Genomic DNA, 8,596 nt, shown 5'->3' with positions numbered 1-8,596 from the left:
CCAATGGGAGCAAGGGGGGTGGTCAGAGGTTCCGAGGGTGGGGTCGGGGAGCGGGAAGCTGTCTGTGGTCTGGAGCCAGGCATGTCATGTATTCCAGGGGCTGGGGACTGGTGCTCACCCAGAGACTTACCTGCTGGCAGGCTCCCCACACCCATACCCCAGATGCTTGGCATCCTGCATAGTTCTGGATACTGGAAGTCCAAGATCAAGGTTCCAGCAGGATTGGTTTCCTTAGGGACCATGAGGGAAGGATCTGCTCCAGGCCTCTGTCCCTGGCTTGTAGATGGCATCCTCTCCCATGTCTTCTTGTGATCTTCCCCCTATGTGCTTGTGTCCAAATTTACTCTTATTCTCGGAATACCTCTCATATTGAATTATGGCACACCCTAATTATCTCATTTTAAATTTATTACCTCTGTCAAGACCCTATCTCCTAATATGGTAACATTCTGAGGTACTGGGAGTTAGGACTTCAATATATGAATTTTTGGGGGGTGCAACTTAGCTCATAACATCCCCTATCTCCCCAACCATTCCTTAGAAAATAGTGCCCCTAATAACTGACACATTTATTAATTTAGTTTCTTAAAGTCTCTCTACTTAAACATCAACTCCAAAGGGCCAAATTCTTTATTTTGTTAACTGATGTATCTCCTGTGGCTAGCTCCCTGCCTGGAGACACAAAAATATTCATGAATTAGTGATGCATACTATCAAGCCATTGCAAATTACTCTGTAAAAAAAAAAAAAAAAAAAAAAAGCAATGGCAGAGAAAGATGTTCAAGGTATAGTGTTAAGTGAAGAAAGCAACTTACAAAAAAACTCATAGGTAGCATAGTTTCATTTTAAAATTATGTACAAATAATTTATTTTTATTAAAATAAAACAGAGAAAGATGCAACAAAATGCTAATAGTAAGTAGCTCTTGGAATGTGATTTTGATTTATTTTTCTCCTGTTTATGTTTCTTTTCTAACTTCTCTACAGTGAATATATGTTACTTCTGTAAGAGGCAAAATGTAATAAAAATTATTAACACTTAGATTTTTTCTCATAGCTTTAATTGACTGTTAAGAAAAAAATATTATTATTTTTTCTTTTGAGACAAGGTCTCACTCTGTTGCCTGAGTTAGAGAGCAGTGGCCTCATAATAACTCACTGCAAACTTGAACTCCTAGGCTCAAGCAATCCTCCTGCCTCAGCCTCCCAAGTAGCTGGGACTAAAGGCACGTGCCACCATATCTGGATATTCTTTTCCATGCTTTGTAGAGTCAGGGTCTTTCTATGTTGCTCAGGCTAGTTTGAACTCCTGGCCTCAAGTGATCCTCCCACCTTGGCCTCATAAAGTGATAACATTACATTTATGATCTGCCATGCCATGCCATATGTTTCTTTTTCAGTGGGGAGTGCTGGGAAGCACAGTGAGTAGTCAATCTCTTGAAGCCCGGTGGCTGGAAACATGGCCTATGGAATATATCTAGTCTGGGTTCAAGCTCTCACTTGACACTTTCTAGATTTTTGTTCCCAGGCATGTCTGTCACTCATACTGTCCTAGTATTTCATCTGTAAAATGGTGTAATATTGGTACTCACCGGACATGGGGCTGTCTCCAGTCTCTGGACCATCCTGGAATTTCATTCTTTTGATCACATTGATTTGGAAATGTCAAGACACCAAGGTTCAGAGATATGTCCCAGGTTCTGTTCCCCCTTTATTCTCTTTCAAAGGCAGGCCAAGCAATATCCAAATACCCCTCACATTGGCTGGACACAGGGCCTTGACAAAGGTGAGATAAAGAGCCACTTGCCACAGGCACCAAATTTAAGGGTCACCAAAAACACTCAGTAATCATAATTTATATGTTGATGCAATATTTTTAAAAATAAAAATGATGTAAAAAATCAAAATAAAAAGTATGAACAAGAATCAACAATTTTAATAAAGACTGGATAAATATTACTTATTTTTCCTTTGCCTCAGGTGCCGGTATGGTCAGCAAAGCACGACTTCTAGCCCACTGCCTGAAGGCAGTTGACCATTAGTTATATAAATCCTTATTAAATGTTTTTTAATTATAATTAATTGTCCAAATTATCTTAAGACTCAGAAGCAGCATTGCTCACTCTGTGATTGGCCTTCAGTCAAGGCCTTGTTAGGATGTCAGTAAGTAATGTATTCCTATGACCCTGTTTATTCCTTTTCCCTGTACAGACACCTAATCACAGTTGCTACCCACTCACAGATCTCTTACCTCATTAAGGACCCTGAGAGAAAGGTTTCTCCGTATTCTCATATAGAAACATAAAATGCCAGCAAAGCATGATTCCTACCAAAAAGAGCACTAAGCAGAGTTGGCAGATGTTGCAGACTTTTCCCCAGACACTTCTGGGGAAAGACACACATATCTTGGCATGCTTTGCTTAAAAAAAAAAAAAGTAGCAATAGCAAAGAGTCCTTTTATTCAATCTACTTCCTTAGAGAAAGAACAATCCTGACATGGTGGGGTTAGGCAGGTCTTTCATCTCAGTGGAGGGCTTCCCGAGAGATATTCATATTACCATATCCTGGGGGTTCTGTTGGTTTTATAGTTTATGCATGTAAAGCAACTCAAAGTACACATCCACATGGCAGTTGCTAATTAAAAGTAACAATGAAAATCACATTTAAAATCCTATTTTATGTAATGGTTTCATTTTACATAAGACTCTTCATTTGCTGAAATCATAGATTCTAAGTTGCTCTGTCAAAGTGATCCCTAGAAAAATGTGATGTTCTAGGTGTGTGAATTTTGGAAATTTTCCATATTACTTGTTAGGGTGTGAGCTAGTGAATTTGGGTTTAAGAAAGATTTCTCCAAACAAAGTTTAAGACAGAAAGAGGAAAAAAGTTTATTTTACTTTTTCCAGACAGGAAAAAGGGCCAACATGAAAGAGGAAGAGGGAGAGTGTGTTGGCATAGAAGACCAGTTACTCAGACTTTTTACTTAGGAGTTGTAAAGAGAGTGAAGATGATTTATTGCTGTAGACAAATTAACAGGGTACTATGAATTGCTGCATCTGCTGCTTCTCTTTACTTAGTGGCAGGCAGATTAGAGAAGTGGCCACCTTTCCTTTGGAGACAGATTTATTGCTTGATTGTGATCTTGTCATTGATTCTGCCCTTGAGATATAGTTTAGGGCAGAAACTGAGGCCTGTGCCTAGCACATCTGCTGTCCACTCAGGAACTCCTTGAGGCTATAAGAAAACACATTCTAAAAGGCAGTGAGCTGGTGAATGTAAAGAGAAAGATTTATATTTCCTTTCTATCTGCTTGGATCCTTTCAGATGTTGTGAAGATGGAACCCCATGGTGTTCCTGTCAGGAAGGAGAGAGGAGAGAGGAGAGAGAGAGAGAGAAAGAGAGAAAGCATGAGTGTGTACAAGTGCTCATATGATTTTTTATAGCCCTTACTATGGGTTAAATATTTTTTCTGTTATTTCACTAACAAGGCCATCCTTTCATTACTCTTCGTAGTTTGATTAATGTGTGTGTCATTTTTTAAAAAAAGTAAGTTGAATATATTATATATGACTATGTATATTAAAAATATAAGTGGACATCAGAAAATAGATTTAACTTGTGGAAAATTTGTTTCTGGAAGCATCTGCAGAAATTTGCATTCTTTCTACTTTCTAAAAAACCCAGAGGCCAAGGGGGAAAAGGGTTCTTTTGATGTCAGATAGTGCATAAGACTTAGATTTCATTACAGTAGTGTTAGCTTAACCCATTATAAGGTGATGATCTGGTTACACTTCATAACAGGGATGAAACTGGTTTTGAGGTTTTGAGTTTTTTTCCTTCAGTTGAAGGAATGCTGCTCACCACACCTTCCCTACTTCCCCCATGTTTTTAGATTGATGGGTTCACTAGAGAAGTGAAACACATTGGGTATTATACTGCCGTGTTCTGACTACTCTGAGACCACTATGCTATGAAGGATGTCTGACCAGTTCTAGATATGCCAGCCTTCAGTGGCTAGGTGCCTGACATGCAAGTCATCGGGGACTTCCAGTCTCAGGCAATGTGATAAGGAGAAGAGCAGAAAAACCCAGCTGACAGCTAGAACTGACGCTCTAAACATATGGCCGCAGGTGGGCAGTCTCAGCCAGGGCCAATCACCAGATCCACTCCAGCTGAGGCCCCAGTCATCCTGGAGAGGGATGAACAGTACCTACTGTGGCCTAATTTCCTGACCCAAACTCATCACCATTACAAAATGGTGGTTGTTTTAATAAAACAAAAATGCTACAGAAGAACAGAAAGCAGAAGCAGAGGCATAAATGAAAGTAGAAAATACTGAAAAATAAGGAATCATTGTAAACTGTTGAAAATTTGTGATTGTTGGTACTCTCAATTCAACTTGTTTATTCATTTACTCAAGAAGAATGTATTAAGACTGCTACAACAAGCTAGACACTATACTTAGTGTAGGGGATACAAAAAAATAAACGCAATAGCTCTGTCCTAAGGGAGTACCTACTTTTATGGGGGTGTGAGACAAGTAAAAAGTTACCATATAATGTGATAAATGTTGCTCTTAGTAAGAGTTTGAAGCAGGAACTGATTGCATTGAAGATATAGAACCTCACAGCCTTGCAGGAATCAGAGAAGCATTGCAGAGGAGGCTCTGCTTGTGATAAGGCTCAAAGAATAAGTAGAGGTTTATCAGATGGCCAAGCTGAGCAACTACTGAAGTTCCAATTCTTTGGATTTTTGAGCTAATGCTAAGGCAGCCAAGATGAGGGCAAGCCTGGTTTGGACACCATGGCTTCAGTTGCTCTTGTGGTCTCCAAGTTGTTCTTTACCTCTCCTGGGAAAAGCATTGGTTATATTGATTACAAAATCAGAATTTTTTATAGAAGTATTCTCTTTCATTTGTGTGGAGCTACTGGAGAGAAACAGCTTGTGTGGTGTGTGGCATTACGCAACCCAGGTTCATCACATGAGCACCCTACAGAAGCCAAATCTGCTCAGCTGAGGAGCTGAAGCCCTAGTCCCAATAAAATGTAATCTAAGTTGGTGAGCTTTTATTTTTTTGGTGTTCTTTCTGTACACAATTGTCTCTTTATTGTTAGAGACAAGGTCTCACTCTGTCACTCTGGCTGCAGTGCAGTGGCATAGTCATAGCTCACTGCAGCCTCAAATTCCTGGGCTCAAGTGATCCTCTGTCTCTTCCTCCCAAGTAGCTGGGACTACAGACATGTGCCACCATGCCCAGCTAAATTTTTTTCTTTTTTGTAGAGTTGGGGTTTCATTATATTACCCAGGCTGGTGTCAAACTCCTGGCCTCAAGCAACCCTCCATCCTCAGCCCCCCAAAATGCCGGGATTATAGGCATGAGCCACCACACCTGACCAAACCTGTCTCTTCAGACAAGTTTTCTTGGCCCTACATCCATCATGATTGCTTTCCTAATCTCTTCTGACAGAAAAATTCTAGAAGTAATTCAGGATGGACTCCATACTAGCAATGGGTTGAGAAAAATTTTAGATTTCCTACAGCACCTAGAAAAATGGAACTGGAAGCAAATAAGCCATTATAAAGCAGAGAACAGTAAAGGGCCAGAAAGTCAAAAAAGAAGCTCCCAGTCTCTCTTAAAACTGCAGTTCCTTCCTTGAACTTGCCTCACAAAATGTCCTGTTTGGAACTAAAATCACAGTGGACATTTGGGGCCAGAACTGACCTGTCCAATGAGCAGAATCTGCCCTTGTGATATGGCAACTGACACCCTTTTGATGTATTTTTCGGAGCATCATTTCAAATAAATTAGTATTCTCATCTCAACTGACTCACTTGGCAGCAACAAATCCACACACTGAGAACAGAGAAGGCTGGAGAATATTTAAATAGTGGAAAGAAACAGTTAGAAGAGAAATTAGGCAGTTTATTAAAATACAAGTACCAGCACCATCAAATGCTCAATTTACTGAAAAAACTAGGTTATGCTTTTTTGAAGTTGGGAATGAGAGAAATCAAGTTGCTCCACAGCAAATCAGTTACAACAGTAATTTTAAACACTTTTGTTAACAGATGCCTTTGAGAATATGATAATAACTATAGACTCTCTGCCCAGAAAAAAATGTACATATAACTTACACACAAATCCTATTGTATTAAAACAACTAGTATGATAACAAAATGGAATTCATTTGGTAACAGCACACACACAATAAATCGTATAATCCTGATCTCTTGGCCACCATAAAATCTTTCTTTCATCTGACATAAAGTTTCATTTTATAGAATGAAGTTTAAGGTTCTCTCCACTTTTTTAGTCCTCTTAGCTTAAGAAAAGATCATTAAAAACTCCTTGTATGTTTTCTATATGTGTTTGTAAATGGCTATGAAATTTTATTGTGATTATTCTTGGTTTAAGCTAAAACTTCCCTGATATTTTCTTACAGATTGTGGCACAGAGTGCTAGTTGTCATACTTGTGCATTAGTCACCTTAGCTATGTGACTCTATTTTTTGAGCCTCCCTTCCAGCTAGGTATGGCCATGTATCTTAGCTTTAAGCTGATGATTTGTAAGCCCTGTGTTATGTGGACTTCTGAAAAATCTTCCTTCTTCATCCCTTCCTCCCCCTTGCTGAGGAGATACATAGCTTCTGATCAATAGAGTTCCTAGGCCCATAAAGCTGGTGATGTTGGGCAACACTGTCTGTTGACTCTCTTACTAGAACATAATTTTCATGAGAACAGGAACCTTGCAGATCTTGGTCAAACAACATCCCCAGCACTTAAAAAGTGTGTCACATGTGCTATGGGCTCAGGTATTGAATGGTTACTGGATGAATGGATGAATGAAGGAGTTTACTCCAGACCCATATAAACAAGATCTCAGCTTCTTTCAAAGAATCAAACTCTTGCTTAGGCCAGGCACAGAGTCTTGTGCCTGTAACTGTAATACACTGGGAGTGGACATGGGAGGATTGCTTAAGGCCAGGAGTTTGAGAACAGCCTGGATAACACAGTGAGACCCTGCATCTACCAAAAAAAAAATAGAAAAATTAGCTGGGTATGGTGTCCCATACCTGTAGTCCCAGTTTTTTGGGAGGCTGAGGCAAAAAGATTGCTTGAGCCCAGGAGTTTGACACTGCAATGAGCTATGATAATGCCACTGCACTCTAGCCTGGGCAAGAGAGTGAGACCCTCTCTCTCAAAAAAAAAAAAAAAAAAAAAAGAAAAAGAAAAAGAAAAAGAAAAAAAGAAAGAAAGGAAAAGAAAACACTTGTTTAATACAAATCACATTACTCTTATTTTCTTCCTCTTTGCTCTCCCAGACTTGCCACTGTAATAGGATAGGTGCTTATTTTCTTAATGCTCTCCAATATTCCATTCTAACAACATGTTTTTAACTCAATTTTTATAAAAAGGCTTCCCAATATCTTCCTGCTTAGTCAGTTTAAAATTCTTCAATTTTCCAGGTCATGTAATATCTATTTTTGTGTGTGTTTATTGTTAAATGCAGACACTATTTTGTAACTTAAAATAGGCATCATCTCAAGTCTACAAGAACTATCCAAAATAGTATGTAATGACATTCCAAGGACTTCAGACATTATTATTAATATTATCACAGAATGCAGTCACTAAATCCTAAACATTTACTACACTAGATATTAGTTACTGAGACTGAACTTTGTTGAATCTTTTCCCATTCCACTGTGGTCTCCCACATTTCAACATATCACTGATTTTTGTTTTTAAATTTTACTTAAATATTTCAAATAGAATAGAATAAGAATAAATACTAATCATTCCTGCTTCCCTGACTTTTTCATTCTGTTGTATTTAAAAGGTAACACTCCTTCTAGCTCTTTTTGTGGTCTCGTATGTGTTTATAAGGTTTGTAAATATTCACTTTTTGCCATTACATATAATTTTCTTATTTTTTTTACTCTTCTCCTGATGTTGTTGCTACTTCTTTTAACTATTTGGGGTAAAATTAGTCCCATCTTCCACTTTTATGATATATCTATTTATACTTGAGCTCCTTGATTTTTGTGGAAATTTCTTTTCCATTGACCCACCTTTGAGGAAAGATATCTGTTTGGGTTCTTTTTTAGGTGTATTGAGGTCTTGTGAAGTGTAGACTTCTCTATTTATCAATCCCTTTTTCACAGAGTAGTTTTTTAAGTAGAAATCTATTAAAATAGAGAAACATAAAGGTCATTGAGAGAGCTCTTCCTAAACCCCTCCTCTACCAGGAATGTCTTTATAGTCACATGGGTCTTTTCTCCCTCCTTACTCTTGTATTTGTCCAAAGATAATGTATCCCTACTTTGGATGGCATCCACTTCTACTTTCTTGGGGACCTTGTGCCATTAATTCTTTTTTTTTTTTTTTGGCTGTTTGAATTATGAATTTATTTACAACTTGCCTAGGTTATAATAAATGATTACTGTTCTATTATACAAACATAACAGTAAATGTTTCTTTTAAATACAAAGACTGCAAATGAATACATGAAAAAATTACACACATGTACAATATTTATAATTTATAAATGCAAAGTTAAGACCTCTGTAAGTTATTGCACTTGTGCATTTTACAAA

Source organism: Eulemur rufifrons, chromosome 30, assembly GCF_041146395.1.
Source record: "Eulemur rufifrons isolate Redbay chromosome 30, OSU_ERuf_1, whole genome shotgun sequence".
In the NCBI taxonomy this organism is placed as follows: Eukaryota; Metazoa; Chordata; class Mammalia; order Primates; family Lemuridae; genus Eulemur; species Eulemur rufifrons.
This window is presented reverse-complemented; position numbering follows the sequence as displayed.